Here is a 19,153-nt window from a genome sequence, read left to right as displayed (position 1 = left end):
ATGGCAAAAGCACACAGGCTTGCTAGTTGCTACACAAAATAGCAACCGGCCACATGGTCCAACAATAACAACCAGCAAAGAAGCAGTGCCACAACAAAGAACACATGTAGACTTACGAAAAAAGCAAAGTGGCTGGCTGCACAAAATGGTCGCCGGCCACATGGTCAAATAACAACACCAAGCAAGGAGGCATGGACAACAAAGAACATATGCAGGCCTATGGCAAAAAGTACACTGGCTGGCTACACAAAATGGCCACCGGGAACATGGTCAAACAACAAGTAAGGAGGCATGAAAAGCAAAAAAATCATGCAGGAAAATGGACACTGATTATACAAAATGGCCCCTGGCCACATGGCATGGGGAACAAAGACAAATGGTGGTCTACGACAAACGCACTCACACACTGGCCAGACAAAGGAGGCAAGGTAATACAGACGAACAACTAGCATTAATTCATCAATGTTAAAACCAAAAATTATCTGAGTTGTAAAATTTTACAACAACACACATTCTCCTCAGGCATCCGACATATATTACCCCACCAATTCACTTTTTGCAGCAGAAACAAACATAAAAAATTCCCAAAAAACATATTTTTATTTAATCCAATGCCATTCCTGGACTAAATGATGGTTCATTTTAAGAGACACGACAGAAACAGTTGTTTTATGCACCCATTTTTAACATCTATGTGGCCCCCTTGCCAGGGTTGTAAGATCTTTTGGGCTTGAGGTATTGTCGTATTCCGACAATACACCCAAATCATGGTCTCTCTTACCCAGTCAGTGAGGGAGTCTGCCCTGAATTTCAGGAATTGTATGGAGGCTATCTCTGTTTGGATGATTCAGAACTTCCTGAAATTAAATGGAGAGAAGACTGAGGTCCTGATCTTTGGGGGGAAGCAGGACATCTGGTCTAAGGACTGTTGGCCAGCTTCCCTTGGGGAATGCCCCCTTCCTTGTCTTTTTGCTAGAAATCTAGGAGTTCTTTTAGATACCTCGCTTTCTTTCAATCGTCAGGTCAGGATGACAGTCTCCACCTGGTGTGGTATCATTCGGATACTTAGAAAGATCGCCCATTATCTCTCCCCTGATGCTCGGCAGCAAGCCGCCGTGGCACTTGTGTCTTCAAGACTGGACTACTGCAATGCTTTGTATGGGGGTATAAATAGGAGTCTTATCCACCGATTGCAGATAGTCCAGAATGCGGCGGCTAAGATGGTTCTTGGTCTTCCCAGATTATCTTCAGCATCTCTGGCGAGAAGAAACCTGCACTGGCTGCCAATCCAGTCTAGGATCTCTTTCAAGATTTTGTGTCTTGCACATGGGGCTGTGTATGGGATGGGTCCTGATATTATTAAGCCCCTTCTTTACCCCTACATCCCCACGAGATCTCTACGCTCATCTAGTAAAAATCTTCTCCAAGTTCCCAGATTCACAAAGGCAACATGGGGAGGTAGAGCTTTCTCCATTTTAGCCCCCAGACTGTGAAACTCTCTTCCCCCTGATCTTACAGGACAATCCTCACCTGTGCTTTTCCGTAAAGCTTTGAAGAGCTGTTTTTTTACTGAGGCATATCAATAAGGGTGCATTTAGGGAATTCCATCTTGATGATCTGTTTTGCGCCTTGATGCCCTTGGGCTAAGTTGAGCGGTAAAAGTCGCCTTTCATTCATTCATTCATTTCATTCATTCATTCATTCATTACATGACTACTACTGGGCCTACTGCTGGGTGGCCCATTGGCACACTAGAAAACAAATCAATGGGGAAACCATCCCTGGTTCTGCCAAGCTGCACTGCCAAATCGCAGTATGAATCCAAAGAATCAAATTCAACCGTATTTTTAACTCACTTTACACCATATTTTTATCCAAAAGTTTCTCATCCTTTTTTAACTGTTCCTTCGATTCGTTTTATCCACACCATTGTTTCTACAGAGATGTTAAACCAAACTCCAGGGCACAGGTTAGTTCCACATGTCATGATGTTTATTAAAAACACCCAATGCATTTCGGGAAATAAAACCCCTTCGTCAGGGGCATCTAAAACACAATGTTAACAACATAATTTTAAAAATATCATCATTCACAATATCAATGTCATATATGTATTTGCCAATCACCAAACAATTTGTTATTATTCTAATAATGTGTGGAAAATAAACATTGTAAACAACTATGCATGTTCCCATATCTGGTTATCTGAGAAAACCCAATTAAGCACCAATACACGCTGCCACGTTTAAACTGTTGCTCAAAGTACTCAATAGGTTATTTTCCTGTTATTATCTTCCCCTCTATTCCATTAGGCAATGTTATTTATTTCTTAGTTTAGCAAAGACCCTCCTCGCATTTGCGCTTACCGTGACATGTGCTTTTGCCTCACTAAACCTATTTCGAAAATGCCGATTCCATTTAGAAGTAATTCTACATTTGTAGCATATTCCTGAATTTTAAAAGTGTGCCGCAGCACGAATAGTACTTTTAAATATGAGCTACATCTCTCGGAAGGCCAATTTTCCCGTCTTCCCCACCCTTCTTGATTGTAATCAGGTGATTCACTAACGTCTGCCTCAAACTGAACAACGGGCTAAACCACTGTCGATATCCTACTCCTTTGTATTTCCTTGACTAACTACATATCCCAGCATGCATTATGCCGCAGTTCAATTAAATAGTTTATCAAATCATGCATTCACGCTGGAGTGCTACATTAGAACCAGTAAACATATAAACAGTATTACCCGAATGTCCAATTCCCCACATTAAAAAATACAATACAATCTTTCAAATGAAACTATAGATCTCCACAGCAGTCTTCATTGAATATTCCTTGCTTTTACTTTTTATCTTTTATTTCTTGACTGCCTGTGAACTGCTTGTGTCTATGATTTTGTCACAACAGGGAACGCACATCCTGTGCCGAGTACCATCAATTAGTCTCTTTAATCTGCTGTTCTTTGCATTCTTTCATGTTTTTATGTATTTAAACCATGTTCACCTTGCTTTTTGCTCGTGGGTGCAATCTCAACAACGTGAGACGAAAAATTCATGTAATGACCTTAGGGGTGGTGAGATGCACACCTTCCTTCTTTCCTTTTTCTTGTCAAAATTTAAACTGATTCCACTTCACCGGCATGCAAACTTGTTCTGCGTTTCGCCTCTTGCGCTGCATACAAATGGGGATTTGGAGGGGCAGCCGACCAGCGGGAGGCTTGCCCCCGGGGAAGTTTGGGGCCGTAAGGGGGGTGGGGCCTGGGGAGCGCTGAGGTCCTGTCATGGTTTGGGCTGGTTGGGCTAGTTGGGCTGGTTGGGCTCCTTGTTGGGCTGGTCCATATAAAAACTGACATTTTGTGTCCTCACCGTTTGGTGCACAGTGACACAGCAGCCGGGTGCGGTGGGGGCTCAAGTTTTGTCAGGCCTGTGGTTGTGTCGTGTCGTGCGCGGAAGGCTGGTGCTGGGTATCGTTGTTTTCGGTGTGCGGAGCGGGATTGCGAGTATGGCTGCGCTGAGGGACCCCAGAGTGACGGAGGCGTTGAGGCTTCTCGGAGACAAAAGGGGGTGGTGATGGACAGAGCATCTGAATCAATCAAACACTCAAACCCAGTCAAAAGATCTGGGTTTAATCCATCACCATTCTTTACCCCACTCTGCCACCCCAGTTCGAACATGGCTATATGCAAATCAGTCTGACCCTGTGCCTCATGGGAACAGTCTAGCCCAAACTGCCAAGCCATGTCTTCCCTGGACCGGAAACAAGCTTCCGAGGACCGGTTTCTGGTATTCCAGCCGTCTTCAGCCCGGCTTGCTTGAATCCAGTGACAAAGTGAGCAAGGGACTCACGTCTGAGCATACCCTGCCACGCTTATGGCGGCCAAAAGCGGTACGAAAGGGGGTGGTGATGGACGGAGCATCTGAATCAATCAAACACTCACACCCAGTCAAAAGATCTGGGTTTAATCTGTCACTGTTCTTTAGCCCACTCTGCCACCCCAGTTCGGACATGGCTATATGCAAATCAGTCTGACCCTGTGCCTCATGGGAACAGTCCAGCCCGAACTGCCAAGCCATGTCTTCCCTGGACCGGAAACAAGCTTCCGAGGACCGGTATCTGGCATTCCAGCCATCTTCAGCCCGGCTTGCTTGAATCCAGTGCCAAAGTGAGCAAGGGACTCACGTCTGAGCATTCCCTGCCACACGTATGGCAGCCAAAAGCGGTACAAAAGAGGGTGGTGATGGACGGAGCATCTGAATCAATCAAACACTCACACCCAGTCAAAAGATCTGGGTTTAATCCATCACCGTTCTTTAGCCCACTCTGCCTCCCCAGTTCAGACATGGCTATATGCAAATCAGTCTGAACCTGTGCCTCATGGGAACAGTCCAGCCCGAACTGCAAAGCCGTGTCTTCCCTGGACCGGAAACAAGCTTCCGAGGACCGGTTTCTGGAATTCAAGCCGTCTTCAGCCCGGCTTGCTTGAATCCAGTGGCAACGCGAGCAAGGGACTCACGTCTGAGCATACCCTGCCACACTTATGGCGGCCAAAAGCGGTACAAAAGGGGGTGGTGATGGAAGGAGCATCTGAATCAATCAAACACTCACACCCAGTCAAAAGATCTGGGTTTAATCCATCACCGTTCTTTAGCCCACTCTGCCACCCCAGTTCGGACATGGCTATATGCAAATCAGTCTGACCCTGTGCCTCATGGGAACAGTCCAGCCCGAACTGCCAAGCCATGTCTTCCCTGGACCAGAAACAAGCTTCAGAGGACCGGTTTCTGGTATTCCAGCCGTCTTCAGCCCGGCTTCCTTGAATCCAGTGGTAAAGTGAGCAAGGGACTCATGTCTGAGCATACCCTGCCACACTTATGGCTGGTATGGGGGTCATCATCCTCAGAGGAGGGTGGGGGCATGGTGGGTCCGAGCAGGTCTCCTTCACCGGGGCGGGTGCTGAGGTGAAGGGGTGTGGGGAGGGGCCTGGCCGGGAAGGCAGGGGGGGGCAGTGGGCCGGCAGGGAGCGGCAGCGTGGGGTGGGGTGACGCGAGTGCGTCAGGGGGGACAGGGGTGTAGGGGGGGGCAAGTTGGGAGTTTGGAGGGTGGGGGGCTGTGAGCTGGGACTGGGAGGGAGGATGGGACAGTGGGGGCGGGAGTTTCCCGGCATGGCGCAGAGGTCATTCGGCGGGGTAGGGCAGGGGGTTCTGCAGGGCTGGGGGGGTGGTGGCACATGGGGGGAGGGGCGAATGGGGGAGTGAGGGTGGGTTTTTTTACCCCGGCATGCTGGACTCCACCTTTTTTCCTTGGCAGGAGCTGTTGGTGAGCCGCTCGGGTGAGCAGCATGCGGCTCCACTCTACCAAGAGGATGGGCCGGCTCTGCCTTGTACGGGCGGTCGCGCTCCAGCGAGGGACTTGGCAAAGGGCTTAGATGGATGGAGGCGGGAGCTGTCTCCGCCGGCCCCCCCGAAGGGTCGCTACCGCCACCGGGGGTAGTGGGATGCTTGCAGATGTGCATACTTCAGCTTTTGGTGCGGGTGGTACTGTTGGGCGGGGGGAGTGGATCTGGTTGACTTGATGCGGTTGTATAGGGAGAAGGAGGGGTTGAGCTGGCTGGAACCCCTAGGGGGTGGCCGGGAGTGCCAGGAGGTTGCTGCGGGGTAGTCTGAGGAGGAGGGGGAGATCAGGGAGGAGGGGGGTGCGAGTAACTTTGTTGGCAGTATGTTACAGGTACCGGCAAGGCAAGACACGCCCAGAGTGACGGCCCCATCAGCTCCACTGGTTAGGCGGCGGGATCCGGTGCGGACTCCGACCTTGACGCCAGGTAAGGTGGGGGACGGAGCGGGGAGTGGCAAGCGGCGCTGCGTGCAGGTTTCGGTGGGGACTGGCGCGGGGGGAAGACGGCTGGCGTCTGGTGAGAGGCAGGTACGTGCAGGACACAGGAGTGGGTACGGAAGGCGCAGCAGCAGGTGGCGACGGGTCAGGCGCGGGCAGCGGGCCGGCGGCGGTCGGCGCGAAAGATACGACGGGAGGGGGGAAGGAGAGTTGTGTTGTGCCGGTTCGGAAGCTGCCGTACATGGGGGTGACTAAGCCGCTGGGGGCTCACCTTTCGCAGGCGACGAAGGAGAAGATATGGAAACGGGAGTAGATCGACATCCTGAAGCTACTGCACAGGGAGTTGACGTCTAAGGAGGGGTCTACAGAGAAGGAACAGGAGTTAGCTAGATGTCCAAAGGTGCCCCTCACGCTAGATAATTGGTCGGCGGCTTTCCTCATATACGCCAGTGTATATAGCGAGAAGTTTCCGGACCGGTCCGTAGCGCTTTTCAAGTACATGGATGTGGTGCGGAGGGCGCAGGTGACCTATGGCGGGTTCGCGTGGTCGCACTATGATGAGGAGTTTCGGGCGCGCATGGCGGCTGATCCGGAAGCGCAGTGGGGGGAGTTGGACTTGGACCTATACCAACAGACGATGGGCGGGGCCAAGTTCAGCCGCACCATCTATACAGCCAGCGGTTTGCCGCTGGTGTCAACCCCTTTTGCGGCCCGCCCCACCCGTGGGGGGGTGGGGCAGGGAGAGCCTAGCGGCCAGTCCACGGTCGGGGCTTGCTGGGACTTCAATAAGGAAGCGTACGGGCGGGCGGTGTGCCGCTTCCCGCACGAGTGCTACAAATGCGGGCGGCATCACCCGGTGGTGCGCTGCTGGGGGATCGGGGGCCCCGGGGCAGCAGCCTGCACAAGGAAGTGCACAGTCTGGGGGGGTGCAAGGCGGCGGGAGGGGGGAGGAAAAGGGGGGGGAGCCGGAGCTTTGGGAAAAGGCTTGTACGCCGGTTAAGCTGGAGAGGATGGAGCCCTGGCTGGCAGTATATCCGCGGGCGGAGGATGCTGCAGCGTTGCGACGTGGTTTTCGAGAGGGTTTTTGGCTGGGCTATAAGGGCCCGCATTTTTGCACGATTGGCGGACAATTTGAAGTCAGTGAATGCATACAAGGGCATCGTGCGGAAGAAGCTGTTCAAGGAGGTCAGGGAAGGCCGGATGGCGGGCCCTTTCAAGGAGCCCCGGCTGCCGGGCTTGATCATCTCCCCCATCGGGGTGGTGCCCAAGAAGGAGGCGGGCCAGTTCAGGCTGATACAACACCTGTCTTGGCCGGAAGGGGAGTTGGTGAATGATTACATTGCGGCGGCCTATCCTCGGTGACTTACTCGTCGGTCTATGTGGCGTGGAGGCTCGTGTCGGCGGCGGGGCAGGGCGCTTTGATGGCAAAATGTGATGTCAAGTCAGCTTTCTGTTTACTTCCGGTCCACCCAGCGGATCACCAGCTGCTGGGGATTCAGATTGATGGTCTCATTTTCGTGGACAAGCGCTGCCTATGGGGTGCTCCATCTCGTGTGCGTTATTTGAGCGCTTCAGTTCCTTCCTGCAGTGGGTTTTTTCCAGGCGCACAGGCTCTGAGTCAGTGACGCACTACCTGGATGACTTTTTCCTGGTGGGGCTGCCCAGTGCGACGGACTGCCAGCGGCAGCTGGACGGTTTGGCTGGGTTGATGGGGGATTTTGGTGTTCCCCTGGCGCCAAAGAAGATGTACGGTCCCAGTACAGTGTTGTCATTTCTCGGTATTGAGCTCGATTCGGTCGCCATGGAAGCACACCTACCGGAGGACAAGAGGTCGGCTATGTTGGCCTTGGTTGATGGAATGCTGGCGAAGAGGAAAGTGACGGTGCCGGAGGTTCAGGTGCTGTTGGGGCATCTGAATTTTGCTTGTCACATGGTACGGGCGGGCCAAACGTTCTGCCATCGGTTGGGTTTGGCGTTGTCCGGTTTGACCTTGCCTCATCACCATGTGCGCCTGTCGTGGGGATGAAGTAGGATTTGTGCATGTGGCGAGCGTTCCTCGGTCGTTTCAATGGGGTGCCCATGGCACCGGCGGGGGACTGGGAGTGGGACGTCACCCTGTACTCTGATGCGGTGGGCGGCGGTGGTTTCGGTCTGTACTGGGATGAAAAATGGTGCGTGGAGCAGTGGCCGGCACAGTGGCAGGCGGGGAGGCGATACATTGCCTTCCTGAAATTGTTTCCGTTGGTGATGGCGGTCTCGGTTTGGTCGGCGGAGCTGGCGCACAAGCGAATGTTGTTTCGGGTGGACAACATGTCCGTCGTGCAGGTGGCGAACAGGCAGTCGGAGCGGGACCCACAGGTATTGAAGTTGATGAGAGTGTTTGTGCTGCGTTGCTTGGAGAATGACATCATGTTAGTGACGGAGCACTGCCACAGGTGACCTTGGCCCCGCCCCCAGCAATGGTGGGTCATTCCTGGCGTGCAGCAGACTGGCGTTCTCGTTCCTCCGGCCTTGCTGAATGATTGCGGTTTGCGGCTGATCCTGGGATTAAGCAGTGAAGCGGAACATTTCTTTTTCGGCAGTGTCTTTTTCCCCTGCTTAAACACGAGAGCATTTTCTTGAAGGAAGGGTTTATGCTCCCTTGGCAGGTTTAGACGGAGCCCGCCGCAGGTCAGGAGAAAGAGGCGAAAGAGGCCACGGCAGCCGCTTCAATGTGCGAACGCTGTTCCTCACTAGAGCTTCACAACGCTGAGGTCTGGGCATAAGCTGTGAGCCCCCGCTGACACATATAGTGACTGTTTGCCGAAAGTCGAATTGATAAGGGGATAGTAAATAGTGAAAAGACCTTTGCATCCTGCATGGCCTGCTGTAAACGGAAAGCAGGATAGTTTTTTCTTCCCGCACAAGGTGTGCCTCCGCTCTTCTGCAGTTTGCAGTACGTCTGCCTCAACTCCATGCTGCATCCTGGGAGATATTTTGTGTGAACTTCATGCCTCATTTTGGGAGAATCTGTTTGAATAAAAGAGGCATAAATCTATAAGTGCCTTCAAAACTTTCTTGGGGACTTGGGCTGACACTGACCTGGGAGGTCTTCATTTGGGCTCTTCGTCCACCGCAGCCTCAGCGCTGCATTGCTGCAACACTCACCAGGCTCTCTACTTACCTGCTGCCTGCCGCTTCCCAACCATCGCGGCGAGGCGGCAGATCGGGGACTACATCACCCAGCACCACCTGCGCCTAGGAAGGCGTGCATCCTGTCCCGCCCCCGGAGGTGTGCTTAAGGTCAGCGCGAGCCCCCGCGTCGCGGGATCGCGCGCGGGTCGGCGCCCGGGGCTAAGCCCGGGCAAAGGGCGGGCCCTTTAGAGGCACGAGGAGGACGGGACGGGCAACCCCATTTGATCTTATCACAGGAGGAGGTATTGTGATGCTTCAATTTTATTGACTGTTTTGGCGTATTCATTACTATCATAAACATTATGTCCATTTGGGAAGAGCTCAACGCCCTGTGTGGCACAAAGTACGTCCCTGATGCAATAACCTCCCCTACTGTGGGCACCTATTGTGTAAACTCTAATGGCTCCCCACAGGACCTTGCTCCTCTCAGAAATAAAGACCACAACCAAGTAAACGCTTCGCCCCTGGGTCTCAACATTAGAGGAAAGCATGACAGCGAAATTGACAATGGGAACTATGCAAGTACACAAAATCTGTGCACCAGCGCAATATTATCTCCCGCTAACCCAACAGCACTAATGGAGGACCCGGCCGCGGACAAATTAGATGACCCTGTCTTGTCTCCCCAATTGACTGTATTGGCCCAAATTGAGCAACTGTTGTCAGCTGTAATCTCACCCTTGGTCATAAAAATCAACGATTTAGGGGAAAGGCTGATTAGCATCGAGGCAGTAATCAGAAAGTATCCTCCTCCAACTAATACAATGGTTACATCCGTCTGCCCTAACCCTTCCATCGCCCCCGAAAAGTATAAGTCTGGTACTTGTAAGAATGGTGTCACTCAAATACAGCCTCCCTGTTTACCTATTCCAACAGGCCCCAAAGTAATCTTAAAACCTGTATTAAAAACTCATACAGTGGCTAGACCCGCTCTGGTTAGAATGCCACGTATCAACCTACCTCCTGAAGCCGCCCCATATGTGTCTGTCCTCTCTGGGGTCCCTGCCCTCACCCAGGGAACACACGAATCCCAGCAGGACCTGCTAAATAAGGCCATTTTCTGGCTACAAAACAATAGACCTTTGCCACCTGAGTTAGATGGTGGTATCTTGAGTGTCAGGAGGGTGGGATGGTTAGGCACGCTGCCCAAAGACATCGCTGGGGACCTGGTATTAATCAAATTCAAAAACAGGAATGTTGTCCCCTATTTACGATTTTGCCCCCCCAAAGAAAGACATGGCACCATTCCCATTTGGGATCTGTACGACTTTTACCCGAGCTTCCCACATATTACATAGAACCAACTTTTTAGCCTTTAATGGTTTTGAAAATTTGTCCAAAAAATAGTATTTTTAAGACCCCACTATTAATAGGCCACTCATAAGTTTGAGTAGAGTTGTTTCATTGATAACGAAATCCTTGCATATTGATTAGCTGATTCGTTATATTTATTTAATCTTGTTTTATTAATTTTGTAATGATCCGTTACTGTGTCTACGAAATGTTACGGTTTTTATTTATGTATTGTTGATGCTTTTATGATTTTTAAACTAAAATCGAATAAAGCTTATCTGATCTGATCTGATCTGACATCATGTTTCATGCGCGCAACGTCCCCGGGTTGGACAATGACATTGCGGATGCTTTGTCTCGTTCACAGTGGCAGAGATTCCATGGGCTAGACACGGCGGCGGAAGAGGTCAAGACGCCGGAGCCGAGGGAACTGTGGTCAGTGGGCGAGGCCGGGTCTTTCAGCTGGTGAAGGCGTCGGTGGCCGGATCTACGTGGAAGGCATACGAGCAGGCCTGGGAGGTTCAGGTTGGCACTTATGGACAAGGGGTTGTTGCGGGTGACGATTGCGGGTAAGTTGTCGGCGGTGGCGTTCATGGGAAAAATATGGTGGGGGTACCCCCCGTCGGCGGGAGAACTGGGGTCCCGATTGCTGGAGGGGTGGGAGAGAGAGAGGGGTGCAAAGGTGCAGTTGCGCCATTCCATCACAGCGGTCTTACTTGAGGGGATCCTTTGTGCATTGCTGTCGGTGTGTAGGGATGGGGGCGAGGCAGTGTTGTTTTCCACCCTGATGTCCTGGCTGTTTTTTGGAGCCTTTCGAGTGTCGGAGTTGGTGGGTGCGAGAGGGGGGCCGGGGGTGTTGTGGGAGGATGTGGAGTTTCGGGACCGGGAGGTGGCGGTGCGCTTGCGTCGCTCCAAGACAGACCAGTGGTGGGTGGGGACATGGGTGGTGTTGGCCCAGGCGGTCAGGAGGGGGTTTGTCCCGTGGCGTGGGGGAGGAGGTTGGTTAAGACCCGGTGTGTAGGGGAGGGGGAGGTTTTTGGTCGAGGTGGCGGCGGTAGAGTGACGGCGGCTCACGCATTGTGGGTGCTGCGGCACGCCCTGCGGTACATGGGTGAGGACCCACTGGCGTTTGGGACGCATTCCTTTCGGATCGGGGCAGCGATGGAGGCGGCACGGAGGGGGTGGGGGATGGAGGAGATAAAGAGGCTGGGGAGATAGAAGTCGGACTGCTACCGGACGTACGTGAGGATGCGGGAGGCGGATGGGGGGTTGTGCATTGATTTTCGCCTTTTGACATGTGTGTTTTTGCAGGTGCTGTGGCGGGCCGGAGGTGGCAGTGTTGAATGTGTACATTGTGGGACACTCATTTGTCAAACGGGCGGAGCAGGAGGAGTGGGACAGACATCGGAATCTCAATTTGGGATTGGAGGAGAGATTGTATTGTTGTCATTGGAGGGGAAAGGGGGGTAGGCGTTGGCATGAGTTAATGCCTTTGTTGAATACGGTGGTCAAGGGGGGGGGGTGCCCGGATGTGGTGGTGATACATTTGGGCGAGAATGACCTGGTGCAATCCAAGGGGCTGGCGTTGGTCAAGCAAATGAAGAGGGATCTGAGAGAAATCAAGAAACAATGGGCAGGCTGTTCATTAATTTGGTCAGAGTTTATCCCCAGGCGGGTGTGGAGGGGAGCAGAGCTCCCAGGGGCTATTGACAGGGCTAGGAGGAAGATTAACAGGGAGATGAAGGATTTCTATGCCAAGGAGGGAGTAGGTAGGATGGAGCACCCTGATTTGCGTTATGGGGCGGTCTACTTTTTCAGGGAGGACGGGGTTCATCTATCAAGGTATGGCATGGAATTGTACGTAGTGCAGTTGAAGGAGGCTTTGGATGGGGCGTTGGGAGTGCTCAGGTATCCTAGGGGGCAGGAGTCCTACGGGAGAGTCGAAAGTCGCTAAGCGGCTTTCGAGTGGCGTTTTCCTAATAAGAAAGGGGGGATATTACAGGAGGCGTGGGGCTGTCTTGGTAGGTGGGGGTTGAGGTCATTGAGGTCACTGAGGTCATTGCAGTTTTGGGGTGCAGGGGGTTGTTGGAAGAGTGGATGTTTGTATTTGGGTTGCAATGTTGGGGATCCATTTAGGGGTGGGGGGTGTCAGGCAGTTGTTACTTAGTGAGCAGTAGTTTTGTTTGGCACAGGCCAGGTGGGTGATTTCCAGGGTGTACCTGATTCCAATAAAGCGGCCTTTATCACACTATACCTGTGTCTGTGGTCAGTGCTTCCCCCCCTCCTACTGGTGGGCCCCAATGGGGATTTGGGGGGGCAGCCAACCAGCGGGAGGCTTGCCCCCCGGGGAAGTTTGGGGCCATAGGGGGGGGTCCTGGGGAGCACTGAGGTCCTGTCATGGTTTGGGCTGGTTGGGCTAGTTGGGCTGGTTGGGCTGGTTGGGCTCGTTGTTGGGCTGGTGTTGTGCTGCTTCATATAAAAACTGACATTTTGTGTCACTGCTCACCATTTGGTGCCCTGTGACACATCAGCCGGGTGCAGTGGGGGCTCAAGTTTTGTCCAGCCCTTCCTCCCTGGGGTTTTTGGGGTTTTGTGTTAGTGGGGTTGCTGCAGGGATCTGGGCAGATGGAGGGTTTTGTTGGATGATGGTGCACTGAGGCAGTAGGGTCATGAGCTGTGGTGTCACTGGAACAGGTGCTGTTATCTTGGTGGCGTTTTCCTAATAAGAAAGGGGGTATTGCAGGAGGCCTGGGGCTGTCTTGATAGGTGGGGGTTGAGGTCATTGAGGTTAATGAGGTCATTGCAGTTTTGGGGGGTTGGTGGAAGAGTGGATGTTTGTATTTGGGTTGCAATGTTGGGGATCTATTTAGGGGTGGGGGTTGGGGTGTCAGGCAGTTGTTACTGAGTGAGCAGTAGTTTTGTTCGGCACAGGCCAGGTGGGTGATTTCCAGGGTGCACCTGATTCCAATAAAGTGGCCTTTATCACACTATACCTGTGTCTGTGGTCAGTGCTCTCCCCCCTCCTACTGGTGGGCCCCAAACAAATCAATGGTGAAACCATCCCTGGTTCTGCCAAGCTGCACTGCCAAATCGCAGTATGAATCCAAAGAATCAAATTCAACTGTATTTTTAACTCACTTTACACCATATTTTTATTCAAAAGTTTCTCATCCTTTTTTAACTGTTCCTTTTATCCACACCATTGTTTCTCCAGAGATGGTTAACCAAACTCCAGTGCACAGGTTAGTTCCACATGTTATGATGTTTATTAAAAACACCCAATGCATGTCGGGAAATAAAATCCCTTCATCAGGGGCATCTAAAACACAATGTAAACAACAAAATTTTTAAATCATCATCATTCACAATATCAATGTCATATATATATTTGCCAATCACCAAACAATTTGTTATTATTCTAATAATGCGTGGAAAATAAACATTATAAACAACTATGCATGTTCCCATATCTGGTTATCTGAGAAAACCCAATTAAGCACCCATACACTCTGCCACGCTTAAACTGTTGCTCAAAGTACTCAATAGATTATTTTCCTGTTATTATCTTCCCCTCTATTCTATTAGGCAGTGTTATTTCTTAGTTTAGCAAAGACCCTCCTCGCATTTGCGCTTACCGTGACATGTGCTTTTGCCTCAGTAAACCTATTTAAAAATTGCCGATTCCATTTAGAAGTAATTCTACATTTGTAGCATATTCCTGTATTTTAAAAGCGTGCCGCAGCACGAATAGCACTTTTAAATATGAGCTACATCTCTCAGGGAGGCCAATTTTCCCTTCTTCCCCCCCCTTCTTGATTGTAATCAGGTGATTCACTAACATCTGCCTCAAACTGAACAACGGGCTAAACCACTGTCGATATCCTACTCCTTTGTATTTCGTTGACTAACTACATATCCCAGCATGCATAATGCCGCAGTTCAATTAAGTAGTTTATCAAATCATGCATTCACGCTGGAGTGCTACATTAGAACCAGTAAACATAAAAACTGTATTACCCGAATGTCCAATTCCCCGCATTAAAAAATACAATACAATCTTTTTAAATGAAACTATAGATCTCCACTGCAGTCTTCATTACATATTCCTTGCTTTTACTTTTGATCTTTTATTTCTTGACTGCCTGTGAACTGCTTTTGTCCATGATTTTGTCACAACAGGGAACGCACATCCTGTGCTGAGTACCATCAATTAGTCTCTTTAATCTGCTGTTCTTTGCATTCTTTCATGTTTTTATGTATTTAAACCATGTTCACCCTGCTTTTTGCTCGTGGGTGCAATCTCAACAATTTGAGATGAAAAATTCATGTAATGACCTTAGGGGTGGTTTCAAATAGCTTTTGCGGCTTCTTGAGGAGAATATCTCCGTGAGAATGTAGGGGCATATTACCAAGCAATAGAGATAATTATCGCTATTGCTTGGTTAGAGACAAAAGTTTACCAAGGTTTATCGCAAATGTGATGAAAAACGGCCACAATGCATGAATATCGCTGAAAAGTCAGCGATATTCATGCATTACCGAGCTAATGCTCTTAGCCATGTTATCCACCTCCTATTGGATAGCATGGCTAAGAACTGCTCAGGGCAGGTGTTAGCTTTTGGAGATATTGGCGCTTAGCGCGAATATCTCCAAAAGTTGGTAATAGGAGATAGCGATGTTAGTGACTGTTTCCAGTCGCTAACATCTTGGCACGCCCACTTTGCATGTCATTAGTGATAAATATCACTGACATGCAAAGTGGGGCCCACGATGGTCGCTATCTCCTACTAGCTGTCGCTAACTGGTGTTAGCGACAGCTAGGTAATAGGGAGATAATTTTATCTCCGCTTTCTTGGCTTTTAAAGCCAAAAAAGCGGAGATAAACCCCTTTGATAATATGCCCCGTAGTCACTGGCGCTTTCTCGCTGTCATCAGAAAAAAGGTGTCGGATGTCACCAATCTGGCCTAAAGCCAGGCTAGCGGCCATCAAATCTCACAAGTGCTCATAAGTGGTCTGCAAGTTATTGCAGGTGGCCATCAAATCTTGTGGGCATTCGTGGGCACCTGGCAAGACTCATCACACTCACCAGCGTGCGCAAAAACAGGAGTCAAGCACACCAACCAATAAAACATTACGCTAAGAGGCGTAAAGCGTAATTTATTGGGAACTCCGCATTACAGAGTTCACAAATTCTGCAAACTCAAATACATTATGCCCAGGCCTAGTTAACACTCAGTTCTTCAGGAATTGTGAAAAATAAGTTATTATATAATTTCTGTGCTGGGTAATACAAAGGAAGAAACTGTGTATACAAAAAAGCACATGTTCTAAACGGTGCTGTACAAATACTGTTAGGAGAACAACACTACCTTTCCATATGACACTCAAGGCACCTACATTCTGTGATCATTTGTATCTGACCCTACCAGTACAACTAAAATTAGTCTCAATTCTACTTACCACAACTGCCCTTTCTCTTGTGCTATCCTATTTTTCTCCATTCTACTTTGGAATGATTGTCCTCTCAATGGTTTTAGTCAATCCCTTTAATAATTTTCAACCATAGATACCCTCAGTTAACCATGTGACTCACACTTCCTCCCTTCAGCCTCCATTTCAAAGTGCCAGTGAGAGAAATGCATATCATTGCAAAATGGCTACACCCAAAATAAATTCACAGTAGATCTACGGCTGTTACTAAGATGATTTGAGTAGTCTTTCTTTTGTTTCCTTGACTGTGTAGTACATTTGCTGTCAGAGATTCCATGCCTTGATTAAATGCATTCACTTGCCTCCCTTGCCCATTTCTGTGTTTCCTGCTATGGAGTTTCTTCCTTGGAGCTCACAGAAGTTCACCCTGGTCCAATTCTAGGAGCATTTTGACAGTCGCCAGGGTAGACAAACCTTTGAGTATTATGGAGGTTGCACTGAGCTGCGTGGGGTGCTGCACAAGTACATCAAAATGAGGGACAAGGTGTGTTCTGCTCTTACCCCAAAGACTGTTGCTTGTCATCTGTCATAGTATGCTGCCTTGTCTGTTTAAATCCAGGATAATACTATGAAAGTGCCTCTCACTTTTCCTACAACAACAAGGTGCTGTTAGTTAGGGGTGGGCGGAGCTCTGCAGAATTTCACTGAGTTTTTTGTAACCCAGCAGAATTCCGCAGAGTATATCTCTGTGAGCTCCTCGCATCCCTAGTTTCAAGTTGCTTTTTGTCCTGGAAAAATTAACCTTTCGCCAGACCCAAACCATACCTTTTATTGCAAACAAGTCACCCCTAGGGTGCGCTCTGGACATCCCAGAGGGCAGTGAATTAAAAAAGTGAGACATTTACTTTTTTGTTTATATATCCTGGTAGTGAAAAGCTCTTCAATTTGTTTTTCACTACTGCAAGGCATACCTCTCCCATAGGATAACACTGGTGTTACCTTATTACATTTAGTAAGGGATCATTTTCAAATAGGAGCAGGTAACCATTTTGTTTTTGGGGTCTTTGGAATAGTAAGAAAAAATAAATCTTCTCCCATGGTGAAGTCGGATTTTAAATTACAATTTTGAAACTGCCGCTTTTAGAAAGTTGGCATTTGCCTACCTTAGCCATTTCATGCCTGCAGCTTGTCGTCGGGTCACTTGCCTTGGTGTAGTTGGCAGTTGAGCTTTGTGTATTCCTCCTTCACAGCCACACTCAATAGAGAGCTTAGCTGTGCCTGGATGGGTGGATGGGAGGACAGAGCTGGGCACAGCCCTATTTACACGTGAATAGTCTATATGCTCCCTTCATTCAAAGCGCTGCATACCCCCTGTAATTAGTCTGGAGCCAGGTCATGGAAGGCAGGAAACCTTTGCACTTCAGAGGGAAACATCGAAAAGCGTCTCCCACTTCAAAGAAAGACCCAAGCATAAATATTGTACCTCAAACACCAAATTTTCAGTACACTTCTAGAGCTGCAGAGACTGTGCCAGGAAGAAGGACTGCTGTGCCTCTGAATGGACTGCTACTCTTTTGGACTGCTGCCCTTCTGGTCTACTGCCTTGTTGGACTGCTGCCTTTCTGGATTGCTGTTTTGCTGCCTTCCTTTCTGATTCAGAGGTATTGGACCTAGAATTCCCAGAGTGACTACAAGGTTAGTCTACTGGCCTTCTGTTCACAGCCACAGGGACATAACAGCCTCACAACCATCTGAACCTGCACTCAAATTCAGCTGGAGCAATGCTCTGACCCCAAAGCAGTGCCCCTCAAGGTCCTGTACTCTTGGTGTGGCCTCAAAAAAACTTAATTTAAGTTTTTGGGTTCTGTGCAATTGCAAACAGTCCCATTGGTACCAAAGCCTTGCTGCTCACACAGCCCACCAACTGTAAGTTCTGTCAATCCAACTCTTTGTTCTACAGTATCTAAAACTTGCAGAGAGCAACACTGCACAGCCCTGACCCACCTGCTCATGATGACAACAGGATCTTTGTGGTACAACTGCGACCGTCCAAGACATCAGGCACGCTGTTTGTGCTATATTGATGACCATCCGTGATGCTCCTCTGTTCCTCACGGCTCCCTCCTATGCAAAAGGGACTCACGCATTGGACTGAGATGGTAAGTTTTCAGCAGGACTTACCCAATCTCTGTATGTGGCCCACAGTCCATCGCGGTCGGCCTGAAATTCTGACTTTCTTCATTCTTGCACAACCAGATAGAAGCTAGGCGGCTCATTGATCTTTTGCCGCTATTTTCACTTAAATGTTTAAAACTGCATATCTCCTGTCTAAGGGTGGGCGTAAAATCTGTTTCGCGGGCGAATGTGCGGATTTTCCGCGATTTCGCGATCTGCGAATTTCGCGGAATCGCGGTAAAATTCGCGAATCAGCGGGGACGAATTTTCAGCCAAGCAAGGGTTACAGCAGCAGGTGCAAAAGTTGAACCTAATTTCTTTGTAACCTTTTACAAAAGGGTTACAAACAAATTAACTTCAACTTGGACACCTGCTGCTAATTGCTTCCTGGCGCCTCGTTGCCTACTTGCAGCTATTCTCTGACCCTGCTCTGACCCTTGAAGCAGGGTCAGAGAATAGTTACAAGTAGGCAACGAGGCAACTGTCCAAGGAATTAAACCTCATCAGGAAGCACTTACAGATATAAAAACAGGAAGAAGGGAGAGGATGTCAAATACACCCATTTTGAGTTGTCAGGAGGGGTTGAACTAAAAGAGACCTTTACAGCACAATTTTCATATGCATTTTGCTAAAAATAAAAAGCTGTATGTTCTGTAGGGGCAACTCGGGAATCTGGCCCTTCAGAGATCCGGCCTCTCTTTCTTTCTCTCGTTCTCTCTCTCCCTCTCTCTTTCCCTCTCTTTCTCTCTCTTTCTATCTATCTATCTATCTATCTATCTATCTATCTATCTATCTATCTATCTATCTATCTCTCCCTCTCCCATAAACGACTGCATGGGTAACTTCGCTATGCAAGCGGCTCACGAAGACGCAAAAAGCCCCGCGAACACGCAAAAAACCCAGCGAACACGAAAAAAACCCTGTGAACACGCAAAAAAACAAAAATCCGCAAATTCACACAAATTCGCGAATTTTGCGGATCACAAATTCGCAAATCCGCAAATTTGCGGATCGCGAATTCGCAAAATTTGCCCATGCTTACTCCTGTCTCCTGATTAGATTTTTGTCATGTTGGTCTAGATTCCTTTATTAAATTCTACTCTGATTGTCTACCTAGATGTGGGACTTTTCTTGTTTTCTGTTTTCATGTTATTACTGTTTGAAGTGCTGCATAAATACACATTGCCTCTAAGTAAACCCTGACTGCTCTGCGCCAAGTTACTGGAGGGTTGAGCACCAGTTAATTTGGG

The sequence above is a fragment of the Lissotriton vulgaris genome, chromosome 2_1 (assembly GCF_964263255.1).
Source record: "Lissotriton vulgaris chromosome 2_1, aLisVul1.2, whole genome shotgun sequence".
Lineage (NCBI taxonomy): Eukaryota > Metazoa > Chordata > Amphibia > Caudata > Salamandridae > Lissotriton > Lissotriton vulgaris.
The sequence above is the reverse complement of the archived record's forward strand: the minus strand, read 5'-3'. Positions refer to the sequence as shown.